The 19,567-nt window shown below is 39.6% G+C and overlaps 1 protein-coding gene and 1 long non-coding RNA gene across 2 annotated transcripts in view; both read left to right on the plus strand.

Annotated features, from left to right (window-relative positions):
• The window catches only part of LOC309629817, a 613,218-nt gene that overhangs the window by 568,898 nt on the left and 24,753 nt on the right, over nucleotides 1-19,567 (plus strand). The gene's annotated exons all lie outside the window — the stretch shown is intronic.
• SPATA16 (spermatogenesis associated 16) overlaps nucleotides 1-19,567 on the plus strand; it is a 224,464-nt gene that overhangs the window by 191,337 nt on the left and 13,560 nt on the right. The gene's annotated exons all lie outside the window — the stretch shown is intronic.

The following is a 19,567-nucleotide window of genomic DNA, read 5'->3' on the forward strand; positions in this document are numbered from 1 at the left end:
TTATCTGCTCCTTCATTATTGGTTATTACAGATATTTTTAAAGCCCTTTCATCAATCTTTTAGTTCACTCCCCAACCCTTTCTCCCATAATTGTCACTTGAGGAATAATGGCTACATTTCAGGGAACTACAAATGAACTAGCACATTGATGTCTGGGGTGAAGGAGTAACATACGGGTTGTTAGAAGTAGAACATCCCTTCATTGGTTACCTGAGTTATGCAAAACAAGCACTGAGATGCACCTGGCCCCAGCTACTCGGGAGACTCGTGTGATACCACGGGCCCCTCTGGCAATGCAGGAAGGAGTAAAGTCCAGCTGGGTCTCCAGTCCAGCTAAAGGTGATAAATTCTGATCACTCTACTCCCCACTCAGTCTCCTCCAATCACGGTAAGAACCCACAAAGGGAGAACTGGTGTCAGGAGATGTGAGAAGAGCAAACCAAAGAAGCCTTCAGTTTAAGAGGTAAAGTCAGCCATGAGGGATTCCAATGCATCTGCAGAAATGTGTGTCTTCTGTAATGAATTCAGAGGCCCTATGATAAATGCATAGAACAGAAATCAACTGAACTCAGCAAATATTTGTTGGATATCTACTGTGCCTGAAAGAACACTGTATGTTAAGGATATTGTGCTGGACAAGACAGACACAGCCCCTGCCTATATGGGCCTAACCATCTAGGAAAGAAGACAGTTATTAAACAGCTACTTATAAGTTTACTATTATATTTAAAAAGTGGATGTTCAATGATCTGTGGGAACAAAGAGAGGAATATAATCTGGTCTGAGAGATCAGAAAATCCATCTCTGAGAAAGTGATATTTATAAATCATTTAAAGGACAGTAGTAGTTATCAGATGAAAAGGGAGATTTCTGCACAGAGGAATAAGTTTGTACCAAGAATGCTAAGAAAGCATGGCAAATTCAAAAACTGACAAAGGAACGAGGAACCTATTTCAAAATGAAGTGCATAGGCAGAAGAAGTCAAATCACAGAAGGTCTTAAAAATTACGTTAAGGATTTTTTAAGGATTTGGTCTTAAAAACTATGTTTCGGGAAGTATTAATATTTATCTGATAAATATTTTTGAGACATCACTAGGGCTGTAGTGGGAAAACAGATTGGGGCTACAGAAATTTGGGGAGGTCAGTTATAAGGAGGTGACTTGATGTACAGTGGTGGGCACAGAGATGGAGAGAAGCAGACAGATGTAAGAAATATTCAGGAGGCAAATCTACAGGCCTTATTCTCTGATTGCATATGGGAGTTTAGAAAAAAGAAAAGGTTAGAATGATGCCCAGACATTGGGCTTGAGCCACTAGGCGGGGAATAGGAAGAGGTTCGCTGGTGCAAACGAAGGAAGGAAATACTTCAACGAAGCAGCTTTTGGCTGAGAACATAAACTCTTTCAGAGTCCACAGAGACCACACCAGGTATTTGAAAGGCAATTTAATAAACAGAATGGTTAACTGGGTATGAAATAGGTAACTGAAAAGGAAAACAATAATTCATCACCAAGGAAGCAATTAAAGGAAACAGCTACCACCCCCTAGGGCTGGAGAATCAAACAGAAGGGGTTGCAATTACTAAAACTTAGAAACTTGGAGCAGGGACCTGGCTGGGCCAAAACTCACATCTCCTACTAGGAGGTGCTATTTAGCTGGTGCTAGTGTCCCTGAACTTGGAGGAGGGGTCATGAAGGGCTGAGACTTCTGAGGAATGGGCACTAACTCACTGGTACTGATGGGGAGTGAAAGAAGGCAGTTTTAATGGGGGTAATCTGGCAACTTTTGGAAAAACTAGATTCCACTGCTACTACAGAAAAGAATGTATGTTTCTGGAGCAAAGAAACTTTGCTGAATAGACGCTCACAGGAACTCCAAGCAGACAGGAAGTCCGCAGCAAATAACCAGGAAGCAGCAAGTCCCTCCTTTCTCCTTGGGTTTTACAGTGTCCCTCTATAGACCCCTATTGATGGAGACAAAGAGCTGGCAAAACAGAAATGGGGTTTCCAGAGTTCCAGTCCCAGCATCAAAGAGCTAATTACAGAAGGGTGGGTTTGGAGTTAAGAGACAATAGGCTAATAACTAGCCCGAAAGTGCACTGAACTTAGGGTGCCGGCAAGATATCCAAGGTGAAGTACAGGAGTCTGGAGTTCTGAATAGAAAATTGAATAGAGATAGAGTTTTCTAAGTCATTGGCAAATTGGTGGTAACTGAAATCATTTGAGTGGATGACACGGCAGAGAAAGAGCGTATAATAAGAAGAGAGGCTTGAGGAGCGCATTTCAAATTTAGCAGGAGACTAAGAAGGAATGGCTGGACGAACTGGAGTTAGAGGTAAACGAAATCCAACGCTCATGAGAGTCAAGCAATATAATTAAATATTTCTGCTGACTATAGAAATAATTGTTTAGCACAGCGGGTAGCAAACTACAGTTCACAGGTCAAAACCAACCAACCACTTATTTTTGTAAATAGAGTTTACTGCACACAGCCATGCCATTCACTTAAGTATCATCTATGTCACCTTGGCCAAGTTGAGTAGTTGCCACAAAGACCATGTAACTCACAAAGCCTAAAATATTTACTATCTGACCCTACACAAAAAGTCTGCTGTACCCTTATACCCTGGTTTAAAGCATTATCCCTCCCAGAAATATGTGCATTTGTACAGTAAATATTTATATTTGCAAATCCAAGAGATAACAGAATAGTCCAATTATGAAATTCCAAGGACTGGCCAAACAGGTGGAAGAGCGATTGACATTCGTCTATACCTGTCTGCATCTTGTAGACAACCACCAGTTTCACCTCACCCTACACTAGTGTTCTGATGCCCACATTCATAGGAGCATTTAGCCCACAGCTTCCCGCTTTGCCCTTATTGCAGTTATCTATTGCTGTGTTAAAAATCATCCCAGGGCTTCCCTGGTGGCACAGTGGTTGAGAATCTGCCTGCCAATGCAGGGGACACGGGTTCGAGCCCTGGTCTGGGAGGATCCCACATGCTGCGGAGCAACTGGGCCCGTGAGCCACAACTACTGAGCCTGCGCGTCTGGAGCCTGTGCTCTGCAACAAGAGAGGCCGCGATAGTGAGAGGCCCGCGCACCGCGATGAAGAGTGACCCCCGCTTGCCGCAACTAGAGGAAGCCCTCGCACAGAAACGAAGACCCAACACAGCTAAAAATAAATATAAAAATAAATAAATAAATAAAAGATTACTATTAAAAAAAAAATCATCCCAAATATAATGGTTTAGAAGGACAACGTTATCTCTCACAGGTCTATGTGTTGACTAGACTTAGCTAGGTGGTTCTTGCTCAGTGTCTCTCATGCAGTTCAATCTCGTGGCTTCTGTGCCTGGGGCTGGAGGAGTCACCTGAAGGCTAAAATGGACTGGACTCAAGACAGCTCACACATGTGGTGACAGCTGATACTAGTCAGCTGAGACACTGACCAGAGTGCCTAAATGTGGCCTCTCCATGTGAATTAGGCTTTCAACAGCACAACAGCTGGGTTCCAAGAGGAAGTATCTCGAGAGAAAGGAAGTATTTAAAAACCACCTGTCCTCTAAAAGGCTAGGCCCAGAACTGGCATAGCAACTGCCACCATATTCTATCGGTCAAAGCAGTCACAGGCCAGCCCAGAATCAGGGGATTGGAGAAACAGATTCCAATTCTCCAAGGAGGAGTGATATGTGCATTTGTGGAAAGAATGACATGATAGCATCCATCGTGGAGATAAGCTTTAGCAGTAGAGCCATGGATCAGGGTCCCGGGCTGGAAAACATACCTGCAAGCAAGCAGGAGTCAGGAGAATAGTCAAGTCAAGGCCTCTGAGACTGGAACACATCAGAGCCACTCAACCCAACCACTGGGTATCTAGAAAGACTCACTGGTGAGCAGTCAATCTTTCCAAATTAAAAGCCCTGGTAATGATCCTAGCTTTCTAAATGGAAGCTCCTGAGAGGTCTTTAGGAAGATGTGAATGGGAAGGAACGTGGTGCCAAATTTTTCCCAAGGGCTTTTAATTTGGTCAATGTGACTCTACAAAGCATGATCATATCACTTTCAGACGATTCCGGTAGCAAGTAAGTAATTTCCTTTTACTGCTACAGAGTTAATTTGCGTGTGCAGGAAAAAAATAATAATTTTTTAAAAAGCTAATTGTACAAGCTACACTGTGTTCTGAGCCCACTAGAAGTTGATATCAGCATCACCACCTCTGAGATCTGTTATCTGTAATAGAAACAGCTGTTGTACCTAATGAAAACACTTGAAATTTTCATCTGAAGCAGAATTATAGCAGCACCTCCTAGTTCCACGGAGTTTAAGGGTCTGTCAGAATCCCCATTACCTAACACAATTTTCAGGGCTCCACTTTGTTACAGGTCTATAAAAAGACTGTCAAGATGAAGCCTGATTCATGAGTGCTGACCTCCTGTCTATATTTTGTTATCTTTGAGATTTCTCTAAGAACCCGGAAAGAGAAAGAATGAGACAATTGTGGGCTTTTTTCCTGATTCAACAGAACTAAAATACTGTGTATTCTTTATAGAGTTTTAGGAAAGTGGCTCTTGTTTTTGTTTGGCTTTACAGAGTATTGGCTTTCCAGTAATTAATTCCAGAAAGATATATGTATGTTGGTTTAGCTGTGCAAATACAAAAATAAGCAGATTGTGTCAAAAAAAGGGTAAATTTTCTTGTGTTGGAAAGTCCCATGCCATGACAGGACTCTTTAAATAAGAGTATCACACTTTGCTTAGTTTTAGTCTGTAACAAAAATACCTGAGAAAACACACCCTTCTGAATATCCCACAGGTCCTGTTATCACACTGCTCATTCCTGCATTCAGTGATTGGGGCAGACACTGTCCTAGATGCTGGAGATACAGCAATGAAAAAGCAGTGCCCTCACGATGTTTGCATTCTGCTAGAGAAAAGTAGGTAATAAACTACCTAAAGAAATATGGAATATAAGTAATAAATGCCATGGCTGGTGAAAGCAGGAAAGGAAAATGGAAAGTACAAGATGACTGCAACTGCAATAGAATACTCAGGGCAGGATTCACCGAGGTGATAACTGAACAAATATCTGAAAGAAATGCAAACCATGCAAATATCTGGTGAGAAGCATTCCAAGTAAAGGAAACAGCAGACTCAAAACCCTGAGACTGGAGAGTGCCTGGCACGTACAAGGATCCGCAAGGGGGGCAAGGTGACTGGAGTAGAATGACATGAGTAATACAAGATGAAGTGAGAGAGCAGAGGAGGTAATGTTTTGTCAAACAGAAGAACAAAAAACACTCTAAGCTGCTGAGGTGAGAAGAGATGGAAGGGGGCAAGGGTGGAATCAGGAAGACGAGTTAGGAGGTTATTGCAATGTTACCGGAGAGTAATAACAATGGCTGGAACCCAAGGTTGCGTGGCTTGAACTTTGAACCTAGATAGTGGCAGTGGATATGAGAAGTGGTCTGATTCTGTCTTCTATCCCTAAGAAGAACAAAGACTTATTTACAGGGAGGCTAGTACAGTAAAAAGCACCCTGAACTAGCGATTCAGAGACCTGGGTCTGTCACACATTAGCTCAGAAGCCACATCCTTTCTCTAGACCTCAGTTTTTTCATCTGTAAAATAAAAATATTGAGCTAGAAGATTCAAAATCCCCTCCCAGCTCTGAATAAATGGGTCTTTTGAAAGCCAGATCATCAAAATGAAAGAAGAGTTCATGTTTACTGAGCTCTTAATATGGGTCAATACTCTCCTATTCACTTGACATACACCAACTCACTAACCCTCACATAAGGTAAAAGGTATAATTTATTAAACAGAGAAGTTTACCAGTTTTCCTGAAGTCACACAGCCAGTAAGTGGTAGAACCAGGACTTGATCTGGCCTTAGAGCCTAATCTCTTTCTTGATAGAAGCCCAAGCTTTGTGCAACCTGAAAAAGCCCGACTGACCACCATTGTTTTATATATGGCTGAGCGTTCAGGTGTAAAGCCAAATGGGGAATTATGATGGCCTCCAATCAAAGTGGAATCTGGCCATAAACTAGCCCAGTTTGTCTGTCTTCAATTCTCAAAATAAAGTTCTGAGCCAAAGAAGTCACTAAGGAATTTTCGGTTTAGTCTACCTTTGTGATCCGCCCATATAGGATCCTCCTCCTCTGTACCTTAGTTTTCCATCTCTAACCAGAAAGAATACAGAGCCTCAATCTACAAAATCTTGACCATGAATTCAGCTCCCACTTGTGGGACCTTGGGCAAGTCACAGCCTACTGAGAGATACAGTGTGTTCATACCCTTACCACCTACCTATAGAACCTCTGATTTGGGGTTACTTAGCATTGAATCCTAAGGCCCATTATGAACTAAGCCTGAAGAGAAATAGAAAAAGGAATCTTTAGAAAAAGCAGTCTTTTAAAAAAAAAGTGCCAACTGTTAAGTTGGAACATTCTTATTTCTTCTCACCAGAGACTCAGTTTAGAGAAACATTTAAGCAACACTGTCTACAACTCAGAAGACAAAGCTGCTGGCTCTTAATTTACAAAGTCTAAATTTCACACTGCAAAGATAAGAATTTAATCTGGTATGACATAAAATATTGTCTTATTCTGATCCGCCTCTAGATCTCTGATTTGAGACTAAATAAAGAGAAATAAAACTTTGTTACTTTACAAGTAGTGAGAGAAATACTTCAGCATCTAATTATCCTATGAATTTTCATGAGAAGAAATGCTACCTTACAATTTCTTCAAATATTAAAATATAACACAGTACATCATAATCTTTAATGAGTCCAATGAATGGAGTTAAGGTAGATATCTTTAAACCATCCATATGAACTTATTCAAAATGATTTAGCTTTTGGAGTTCTTTTATCTCTTGAAATCTTAACTTATAAATCATACTCATCCTCACTGTCATACAGGAATGACATTCATTGATATAGTAATTTGGTCTTTTAAGATAAAAATGGGATAGAATTGTATGTCACTTAACAACTCTGTTCTGTGCAAGGCTGTTGACATAGGCAGAGCAAGAAGGGGAGAGTGCAAATTCAGAGATGGGCTGGGGCAGTTGGTTGAAGACGGAAGAACAAATTGGAACATTTTATTTACTTTCCACATCAGCATTCAAACCTGAGTCCTTCCAGGAGCTCCGCTGAGAGAGATTGCCCATGTGGCGCTATCATTCATCAGCCAGTCATCTGGGGCTGACTAATAGGCGGGTGGGGGCTGCAGTTGTGTCTCTGACAGTGCCGCTGTCTTTTCAAAGATTCAGCAACCGTACCACTCATTTGCAAAGCAGTTTGTCCAGCAATCAGGCTTTTCCTGTGTGTCTTGTTCTTTAAGGAGTCTCCACGGATTTAATGCAATTTGATTGTGAATCTTCTCAGCTTCTGGTTATGGGTTTCCTCGTTAGCATATCCCCACATTCCTTTAGAGCGTGTGCTCCGAGCACTGCTAAGCAGTTCCGTCCGTGGCATAATGCAGATCATCGTGCACAGAAACCAAAGCGCTCTTGTTGCTGACCAGGCCGAGGGGAAGGAGGCAGGCAAGCAAGGCCCAAGGGGCTGAAGAGGCCAGGTGCCGGGATAAATCACTGAGGTTCCGGGGACAAGTAAGTCTGTGCCAGTAGGCTTCTAAGCCAGCAATCGTAGTGGAGGAGCCACTGGCCAAAGCCCTGGCAGAACCTCCTAACTGCGGTCAGAGGCTGAGCCCTGGGGCTGTCAGACCTGGAGGGAGGACCTCATCCTCACATGGGCAGAAAAGCCACGTCTAGCCTGGCGAGTGGAGAAAGCCAAGAGCCTTGGTTTTGGCCATGCCCCTTGGCCACTGTGCAACACTCCAAACAGATGGTGAATTTCAATCACCATTTAAACCAAACAGTATCTTTCTCCTCTGACTTAAAGGAAAAAATATGTGGTTAATTTGTTAAACATTTTCAACAGCTGCGTTTGCTAATCATTCACTTTCCACCTGTACTTGGCCTCGCCTCCAAAACTGGGAGTACCTCTTTTATATACTTTGTTGGCTGAAATTATTCTAAAACTTTGAAGATTTGGCAGGAAATTTCTGCAGCAGAAGCATTTCTGTGCAGGAGTTGGATCTAGCATGGCCCTCATCTAGGGAGCATGAATCCAGGAGCTGTGTCTTTTTACCAGGAGCTATCAAGGGGCAGACAAAACTAATCAGCCATTTATCAGGTGCTCATATACTTAATAAAATACTGTGATATCCAACAAATTATCAAACTCTGTTAGTCTGAAGTTTGCTTTTGAATAACTATCACAATGGAAACATGCTATAGAAAAATTTATTTCAGGTAAATAATTAAGTTAATGTGATGACAAATATCATCAGTGATGACTACTGATCTCTTAGTATATGCTAAGACTTCAAGAAGTTATCACAGAGACTTCCCTGGTGGCTCAGTGGCTGAGAGTCCACCTGCCAATGCAGGGGACACGGGTTCGAGCCCTGGTCCGGAAGGATCCCACATGCCGCGGGGCAACTGAGCCTGTGCGCCACAGCTGCTGAGCCTGTGCTCTAGAGCCCACGAGCCACAACTACTGAGCCCGTGTGCCACAACTACTGAAGCCCATGCACCTAGAGCCCCGTGCTCTGCAACAGGAGGGGCCCCCCCGCAATGAGAAGGCCGCGCACCACACCGAATAGCCCCCGCTCGCTACAACTAGAGGGAGCCCATGCGCAGCAATGAGTACCCAATGCAGCCAAAAATTAATTAATTAAAAAAAAATTTTTTTTTTTAATTATCACATTTAATGACTGCAACAATCCTATGAGAGATATGTCATTATCTCCCCTTTGAAAGACGAGGAAAAGAGCTTCGTAGAATTAACAAGGAAACAAGCCTATGTTTGTTAGGGACAGTATTTGGTTTTGAATCAGGTTTGTTTGGGTCAAAGTCTCTGTTCCTAGTCATTAGCTAGAACACTTATAGTAAACCAAATGCAGCTACTAAAAGTCAATGGCACAAAGAACATTGCCTGACCCAAGCTCAGTTTCTGTAAGACAACCAAAGAGACGATCTTTGAGTCTGCTTTTCAGCAGTGAGTGGGAGAGGAGCATTGCAGGCATCTGTCCTTCTCTAAAGCACAGCTCACAGACCCAGCTGGCGACTTACCCAGACTGCTTTGCAGCAGCTGCCTGACCAAACCTGAACACTGGCACCCACTATCCCCTGGATCACGCTACTCTTACTGTCCTCCTTCACCACCTCTCCCTTTATAGACATATCTGTTTAGGGTGCTTTGATAGGTCACCATTTTCCTTCTTCCTGCAACATCAGCACTCCAAGAAAACAGCTTGGAAGTCTCGTTATTCCTGTAATATATTTACTGTTGCTCCAAGGGTCACTTTCTGGTGAGATATCTGAATAAGTATTTTGAAATGCACCAGGATCTCAATGAAAACATAATTTCAGAAGCACATATCACTGTAATCCCTCCACACCTTACCTCACAGCACAGAGGCCTTGTAGCCAGGACTGGACAGCACACTGTTTACTCCTCCACTTCTAAGACCCCCTCCCTGCCTGTCCTACTAGGGAGCTAATAATATAGGGAGGTGACTAAAACAGAAATTGGAAATGCTCCGATGATTCCAAACCTATCAGTGTTTTTACCTCTGTAAAGGCTTTTCAAAATGAATCTTTCAGAAGTTCAGTGAAATATTCTGAGGCAAGGGAGGGGAGCATATATCTCAATTTCATTTTGAACTGAAGAGTGAGTTTGCTGTTCATTCTAAAAGTTACTTTCTCTAAATTACCTAATATCTCTTCTGCTTGGCAGCCCAGCGTTTACTGCATGTATTCTATACATTAAGTGTTGCAATCCTTTGTAATTCTAGAGAATAACAAAATATCAGCTTATACCACTTGGTAGCTAAATGAACAGTAGGACATCTTCTCATTCTGTATTGAAAGTGAGATTAATACAGAGTTCAGAGCAATTGACTTGTCACTCATTCAGTCATTTATAGTGTACTCATTATACCTTTCATCTTTTGGAGAAGGGTAAAAATAAAAGTACCTTTACATGCAGCCCTAAAGGAAGGTATGGGGTCATTTATCATTCCGATTATGACCTTCTTAAAATGGTGCATGTGGAGGAGGGAACAAGACTGTAATCAAAAACACATACAAATGCCATAAGGACCAACACGCCCATATCTCTTAGCATCATTAAAACTGGATGCGTAAAACATATGTATACTCTGCTAATATGGCTTTCTGCTGGAGAAGAGATTCTGGAGAAGAACATGAGGTGGCTGGTGAAAAGATGCATATGGACCAATGTTAGAGATCCTAACCCAGAGATAGGATAAAGTTAGGTTTCTTTCTTACTGAATGGAAAGGAATTCGAGAAGCTTTTAACTTCCCAATACCTCTTATGGAGAGGAGACCCCCTTCAGCTTCATTGATTCACTTCATCATACTGATGACGATTTTTAGAAGCAACTGGGAAAATAGATACAAGAAATAAAAGTACATGTCCCTGAGGAACAGAGGTCAGAAATCATTTGTTTAAAGCCGTGATAAAGGGCTTCCACTTTCAGGAATATGGAGGAGACATGTTTTTCCCTACTCCTCACATTAAGTGAAACCTTGGACATTATGACTCTGAAAGGTGGAATGAAAGGGAAATGACCTAGAGACATGGGGACCTGAGCAATAACATGGTGATGAGTTCATTGGATTTTTTTTTTTTTTTTTTTTTTTGCCTCATACATTCCACACTTCTTGATGACGAAACCTGGTAACCCAGAAACACTAACATGTGCAGACAAAAAAAAACCAACAAAATCCAGCTCCCTCCAGCCAAAGGACAAGGAAAAAGGCAGCCTAGCAAGACAGAAAGCTCTTAGGCAATAATCATCCTACTCCAGCCAAACACCACAGAAAAAAGATGGTGATCCAACCCCAGCCATGTCAGCAAAGCCCAAGTGAGGAGTTAGACTTCTTCCCTCACTGGGCTGTAATAAGGTGTCTCAACCTTCCCACCTGAAAAGGGTGGTGTCAAAGAAACTAAATAGGGAGCCTAGATGTTCGTCCCCACTGGGTGTGGTGTCAGAAGAGGCCTAGTAGACGGTCAGGATTTTCACCACCCACCAACAATCATGAGCCTGCCTCCTCGATGTGATGTCAGTAGCGGTCACATGGGGAGCAGGAATGAGGTACTGCTGGAGAGGTATCAGTGGAAACCTAGTGAGGAGCTTGAATGCTCATCCCAACCCAGAAGTAATGAGGAACCCCTCCCTCAAGTGTCAATGGAGGCTGAGTGTGGAACCTGAACTTCTATCCCCACCTGGCAGTAATGAGGCAATATCCCTCCCACCTCTTGCCATAGCAGTGTCAGAAAATCCAGCTAAAGCAGAAGGCTTAAATAAGATCCAGACTCTCATAACATTAATACCCCAAATGTCCAGATTTCAATCAAAGGTCACGCATCATACCAAGAAACAGGAAGATCTCAAACTGAATAATAAAAGACAATGAATTGATGCTAACACAAAGATGTTAGAGCTATCATAATTATCTGACAAAGATTTTGAAGCAGCCATCATAAAAATGTTCTAATGAGCAATTAGAAACATCTTAAAACAAATTTTAAAATATGACATCAGACTGTACTACAAAGCTATAGTAATCAAAACGGTATGGTACTGGCACAAAAATAGACACATAGATCAATGGAACAGAAAAGAGAGCCCAGAAATAAACCCACACACTTATGATCAATTAATCTATGACAAACGAGGCAAGAATATACAATGGGGAATAGAAAGTCTCTTCAGTAAGTGGTGCTGGGGGTCCCCGTGGCAGAGAGCAGGGTGAGAGGCCAACCGTGGCTTTCTCCCTAGGCCCTCCAGAGCCCCTGGCCTTGGGGCCAGCAGGTGAGCTGGGGGGTCTGGAGACAGGCTAAGGGCTGTGTCCCACGGAGCCCCGGAGCCCTCACCATGGCCACCCACCAGCTGGGCCCAGGCTTTGAGGCAGCAGTGAACCCCTCCCCCCATCCCCGCCTCTGCGACCTCATGGCAGCAACATCTCCATGGGTCGTGGTCCATGGAGGCCTCAGCAAGTGAAGGATATGCACACTGCCATTCAGGCTTGTCAGCTCCCCCATCTCAGCTGCCCTCTGCTTCCTGCATCTCTCCAGTCTCCTAAATAACCACCACCACTTGCCCTAGAAATGGAATCTGGGCTTGGACCCAGCTGATTTGATTTGAGCTTTAAGCTCCCAAGTCCTCCGGCCCATCAGCCATCCCCGAGAGACTGAGGTTGACACCCAAGGAGACACCCACTCCACATCCCTGGTACGATGTCTGAGAAGCTACTATCTGGATTTGGAGTCAAGACGACCCTCACCCTTGATTCACGTGTTCCTCGATGTGTCTGGCACAGACAGCCAGCCACTGTTCTAAAGATGACTTCCTTTTATTAATCTTCCTTTGAGAGCAAGAGGCTAATAAGAGAAGGAACTTGCAGAGCACTCTTCTAAAAAGTCAGAAAGAAACAAGAACACAGCCAGAAAAAATCGGGACTTAATAAATAACAAGCAAAGGAAATCATCAACAAACGAAAAGAGAACCTACAGAATGGGAGAAAATATTTGCAAACAATGGAACCAACAAGGGATTAATTTCCAAAATATACAGACAGCTCATACAGCTCAATATCAAAAAAACAAACAACCCAATCCAAAATTGGGCAGAAAATCTAAACAGACATTTCTCCAAAGAAGACATGCAGATGGCCAATAGGCGCATGAAATGATGCTCAACATCGCTAATTATTAGAAAATGCAAATGAAAACTGCAATGATGTACCACGTCACACCGGTCAGAATGGCCATCATCAAAAAGTCGAGAAATAATAAATGCTGGAGAGGGTGTGGAGAAATGGGAACCCTCCTACACTGTTGGTGGGAATGTAAATTGGTACAGCCACTATGGAGAACAGTATGGAGGTTCCTTAAGAAACTAAAAACAGAATTAACACATATGATCCAGCAATCCTACTCCTGAGCATATATCTGGAGAAAACCATACTTCGAAAAGACACATGCACCCCAATGTTCACTGCAGCACTATTTACAATAGCCAAGACATGGTAGTGACCCAAGTGTCCATCAACAGATGAATGGATAAAGATGTGGAAGATATGTATACATATATATATATATATATATATATATATATCTCCACAATGGAATATCACTCAGCCATAAAAAAGAATGAAATAATGCCACTTTCAGCAGCATGGATGGACCTAGCGATTATCATAATAAGTGAAGTAAGTCAGATGGAGAAAGTCAAATATCATATGATATCTCTTATATATGGAATCTAAAACAATGATACAAATGAACTTATTTACAAGACAAATAGACTCACAGACATAGAAAACAAACGTATGGTTACTAAATGGAAAGGAGAGGGGAGGGATAAATTAGGAGTTTGGGATTAAAATATACACACTACTATATATAAAATAGATAACCAACAAGAACCTACTGTATAGCACAAGGAACTATACTCAATATCTTGTAATAAGCTATAATGGAAAAGAATCTGAAAGTTATACATATATATGTATAACTGAATCACTTTGCTTTACATCTGAAACTAACACAACATTGTAAATCAACTATATTTAAATAAAAATTTAAAAAATAATTTTTAAAAAGTGGTGCTGGGAAAACTGGAACAGCTACATATGAAACAATGTAATTAGAACATTTTCTCACACCATATAGAAAAATAAACTCAAAATAGATTAAAGACCTAAATATAAGACTGGAAAGCACAAATCTTCTAGAAGAAAACATAGGCAGAACATTCTTTGACATAAATTGTAGCAATATTTTTTTGGATCTGTCTCCTAAGCCAAAGGAAGCAAAAGCAAAACTAAACAAATGGGACCTAATTAAACTTAAAAGCTTTTGCATAGCAAAGGAAACCATCAACAAAACAAAAAGGCAACCTACTGAATGAGTGAAAAATATTTGCAAATAATATAACTAATAACAGGTTAATATCCAAAATATATAAACAGCTCATACAACCTAATATAAAAAAAAAAAAAACCTGATTAAGACATGGGCAGAAGACATGAATAGACATTTTCCAAAGAAGACATACAGATGGCCAACAAGCACATGGAAAGATGCTCAACATCTCTAATCATCAGGGAAATGCAAATCAAAATCACAGTGAGATATCACTTCACATCTGTCAGAATGTTACTTGTGTTCTTTTTGAACACAAATATGTGTTCAGTGTGGAGAAAAGGGAACCCTTGTACACTGTTGGTGGGAATGTAAGTTGGTGCAACCACTATGGAAAACAGTATGGAAGTAGGACTAAAAGTAGGACTGCATATGATCCAGCAATTCCATACTTCTGGGTACAGATCCCAAAAAAACGAAAACACTCATCTGAAATAATACATGCATCCCAATGTTCATAGCAGCATTATTTACAATAGCCAAGATATGGAAGCAACCTAAGTGCCCATCAACAGATGAATGGATAAGAAAGATATGGTGAGTGTGTGTGTGTGTGTGTGTGTGTGTATATATATATATATATATATATACACACACACACACACACACACACACACACACACACACAAACAATGGAATACCACTCAGCCATCAAAAAGAATGAAATTTTGCCATTTACAATAACATGGATGGACCTAGAGAGTATTATGCTTAGTGAAATGTCAGAGAAAGACAAATAGTCTGATATCATTTATATGTGGAATCTAAAACACAAAAAAATAATATAACAAAAAAGAAACAAACTCACAGATATAGAAAACATACTAGAGGGAAGGGGGGAGGGGCAGATAGAGGTCGGGGATTAAGAGGTACAAACTACTACGTATAAAATAAGCTATAATGATATATTGTACAGCACAGGGAATATAGCTAATAGTTTATACTATAAACGAAGTATCATCCATAAAAATTTCAAATCACTACATTGTATACCTGAGACTAATATAATATTGTAAATCAACTATACCTCAATAAAAAAATAGAGAATCTCAGCAAAGAAACAGAAGACTTAAGAAGAACCAAATAGAAATTTTAGAACTGCAAAATACAATAACCAAAATAAGAAAGTCAATGGAAGGGCTCAACATCAGAATGAAGGGGAAAGAGGAAAGAATCAATGAACTGAAGATAAGACAGTATAAATTATCCAATTGGAACAACAGAGAAAATAGACTAAAAAAAAAAAAAAATGAAAAGATCCTCGAGGAGCTGTGAGTCTAAAACAAAAAATCTAATATTCATGTTAACAGAATCCCAGAAGGACAGGAGAAAATGGACAGGAATGAAAAAGTACCCAAAGAAATAATAGCTGAAAACCTCCATAATTTGGCAAAAAACAGAAAACTATAGATTCAAGAACTTGAGGGGTTTCCCTGGTGGCACAGTGGTTAAGAATCCGCCTGCCAATGGAGGGGACACGGGTTCGAGCCCTGGTCTGGGAAGATCCCACATGTCGCAGAGCAACTAAGCCCATGCACCACAACTACTGAGCCTGCGCTCTAGAGCCCGCGAGCCACAACTACTGAAGCCCGTGTGCCTAGAGCCCATGCTCTGCAACAAGAGAAGCCACTGCAATGAGAAGCCTGCACACTGCAACAGAGAGAAGCCCCCGCTCACCACAACTAGAGAAAGCCCGTGAGCAGCAAGGAAGACTCAACACAGCCAAAAATTAATTAATTAATTAATTTTTTTTTTAAAAAAAGGATTTGAGTGAATCCCAAACTGGATAAACTCAAATTCACACCAGGATGCAGCATAGTCTAACTTCTAAACCTTAAAGACAAAGAAAGATCTTGAAAGCAGCAAAAAAAGAAATGATTCACTAACTATAGGGGAAAAACAATTCGAATGACAGTGGATTTTTCAGTAAAATATATGGGGGCCAAAAATAAGTGGCACATTTTTCAAATACTGAAAGAAAAGAATTGTCAACACAGAATGCTATACTGAACAAAAATATCTTTCAGGAATGAAGAGAAAATCAAGACATTCTTAGATGAAGGAAAACTAAGAGAATTTGTCATCAGATAACTTACCCTAAAAAATGGCTGAAGGAAGTTCTCTAAATAGAAAGGAAACAATAAAAGAAAGAACTATAAAATATCAAGAAAAATGAAAGAACACAGCAAGCAGAAGTATGAGTAAAAACAATAGACTGTCCTCTTCATTATGTTTGACGGTGCAAGCAAAAATAATAACACAGTGTAATGTGATTCTAAATATACGTGGAGTTCTGTTTTTCAGTTCCACATATAAGGAGCTTGGAATTCACCACTCCATCCTAAAAACAAGTAAAAAGCTGAACAGACTGAAAAAATCAATAACCCTTCTTGGGCAAATAAGAGAGTGGACAAGACAGGACAAATCACTGCTCCCAAGAAGGGAGAGACTAACAGGTGAATGCAGGGAGATGTGGCTTTCTGGAGCAGAGACTTGTGAGCAGTAACTGCCATGGGAACCAGTGCTGGGGTTGGAAAGCTGGAATTATAACTGACAAATTGCTGTGCCAACAACTCTGAGTATTAAAAACTCTAGGGGGACTCAGTCATAGAGGGAGTCACACAATATTATGAGATTTACCTCCAGGAGTTCAACCAGGTTCTCACTGTAAATATCAGAGAAAAATCCCCTTGGGCCTCTGGGAGGAGGAGGGGAAAAGGAACCACTCTGAAATATGCCAGAGCACTCTTGTCTTCTTAGCAAGTCTTGCCCTCAGAGGAAATTAGTTAAACAGAGCCTCATCTTCTGGGATATTATCAGGGCCTAACTTACCTGGGGAAGGAAAATACCCAACTCCAGCCCACACTAGCCATCCTGTCCCACCTAAGGGGGGAGAAAAAAACTGAGGAACACTTGTGAAGTTCACAGTCCAGAAGCATGGGCTCACTAAAAGACTAAAACCTAATCATAGGACTATAGAATGCTTCCCCTCTCCTCACAACTGAGGACCACATTACTAAAGATCTATTTATAGCAGTTTCTTTTACCCAGTACATCATGTCCAGCTATCAAGAAAAAAATTACAATGCATACCAAAAGGCCAAAAACACAATTTGAAGAGACAAAGCAATCATCAGAAGCAGATATGGCAGAGATGTTGTAATTATCAGACTAGAAATTTAACACAACAATGATTAATACAGTAAGGACTCTAATGGATAAAGTAGACAGCATGCAAGAAAAGATGTGTAATAATAATAGCAACAATATATTCAATTACATATGCTTATAAATATGTTTTAGGTGTGTGTGTTTTATAATACATATATATGTACATATATAATATATGTTATACATATATGTATATATAATACAAATGCTTGTTTGCTTATATATAAATAAAATGAATGACAGCAATGATACAAGGGACTAGAGAAAGGAATTAGGATTATTTTATTAATATACAGTACTGACACTACCTGTGTAGTGGTATAGTGTTGTTTGAGAGTAGACTTAGATTAGTTGTGAATGCATATTGCAAACTCTAGGTCAACCACTAAAAAAGTCAAAAAAAAAAAAAGAAGTATAACTAATATACTAAGAAAGGAGAAAAAATAAATGAAGGAAGGTAAAGAGACATTTAAAAAGACAAGGTTTCTTAACTTCAGTAGAACCTAAAACAAAGACACCAGTAGACTGAAAATATCTGTATATCCTAGAACAACTACTAAATATGTTATACAAAAAATAGACTAAAAACACTCTAAATATATTAAAATGAAATTATAAAAAATGTTCAAGTATCCATAGGAAGGTAAGGGAAAAAAAAGAGAAGCAAAAACCAAAGAGAACAAAAAGAAAGCAAAAAATAAAATGACAAACTAAGTCCTAACATACCAACAATTATATTAAATGTAAATGGTCTAAATACAAGAATTAAAAGACACAAACTGGCAAAATTGATTTAAAATTATAATCCAACTATATGCTGTCTACAAATTCACTTCAAATATAATGACATAGGCAGGCTAAAAATCAAAGGTAAAAAGATATACCATACAAATATTAATATAAGAAAAGCAGTAGTGGCTATATCAATATCAGACAAAGTAGACTTCAGAGAAAAGAAAGTGATCAGAGACAGAGAGGACATTACAGAGAGAAACATTATGTAATAATAAAAGAATCAGTCCACCAAGAAGACATAGCAATCCTAAATGTGTATGCACCAAACAACAGGGCTGCAAAATATATGAAACAAAAACTCAAGGGACTAAAAGGAAAAATAGACACGTCCACAATTATAGTTGGAGATTTCAAACCCTCTCTCTCAACAGTTGATAGAACAAGTAAACAGAAAAATCAGCAAGGATATAGAACTCAATAACACCATCAACCAATGGGATCTAACCAACATTTATAAAATAATCCATCCACTAACAGCAGAATACACATCTTTTCAAGTGTCCACAGAACATATACCAAAATAGACCATATCCTGGGCCATAAATAAACTTTGACAGATTTTTAAAAACTGAAATATTAAGGAAGGTTTTCTTCAACTGCAGCAGAATCAAACTAGAGATCAATAATAAAAAGATAACAGGAAATGTTCTAAATACTTGAATAGTCCATGGAACAAAAAAGAAGTATCAAGGAAAGTGAAAAAATACACTGAATTGAATGAAAATTAAAATATAACATATAAATATTTGTGGGATACAGCTAAAACAGCACTGAAAGAGAAATTTAGAACACCAAATGCATACATTATAAAAGAGGAAAAAAATCTCAAATCAATAATTGAAGCCTTGACTCAAAAACCTAGTAAAAGAAGAGCAAAATAAACCCAAAACAGAAATATAAAAGGAAATAATAAAGGTAAGGCTAGAAACCAATGAAATGGAAAACAGAAAAATAGAGAAAATCAATGAAACAAAGAGCTGGTTCTTTGAACAGATCAATAAAATTTACAAACCTCTTGTAAGACTAATGAAGGAAAAAAGAGAGAAGACAAAATCATCCATATCAGGAATGAAATAGGATATCACTATAGATCCTGCAGACATCAAAATTATAATAAGGGACTACTACAACCAACTCTACACATAAAAATTTAACAATGTAGATGAAATGTACCTATTTCTCAAGAAACACAAAGTACCATAACTCACCCAATATGAAATAAGTTGAATCACTCTGTAACTATTAATGACATTTAATTCATAATTTTAAACTCCCCCAAAAGAAATCTTTAAGCCCAGCTGGTTTGACACCAGTTCTACACAATCTCTTTCAAAAAGTATAAGAGAAGGAAGCACTCTCCAATTCATGCTATAAAGTTAGTATTACCTGATACCAAACAGACAAAAACAGTACCAAAAAAAAAAAAACCAAAACCAAAGGAAAAAAAAAACCCCAAAACCCTGAAAACTAATATCTCTTATGAATATACTTGCAAAAATCTTTTTTAAAATTTTTACAATGTTAGCAAATAGAATTCAGCAATATATTAAAAGAATTACATGCCATAA

This window comes from Balaenoptera borealis (assembly GCF_965194805.1).
Source record: "Balaenoptera borealis genome assembly, chromosome: 5".
NCBI lineage: Eukaryota > Metazoa > Chordata > Mammalia > Artiodactyla > Balaenopteridae > Balaenoptera > Balaenoptera borealis.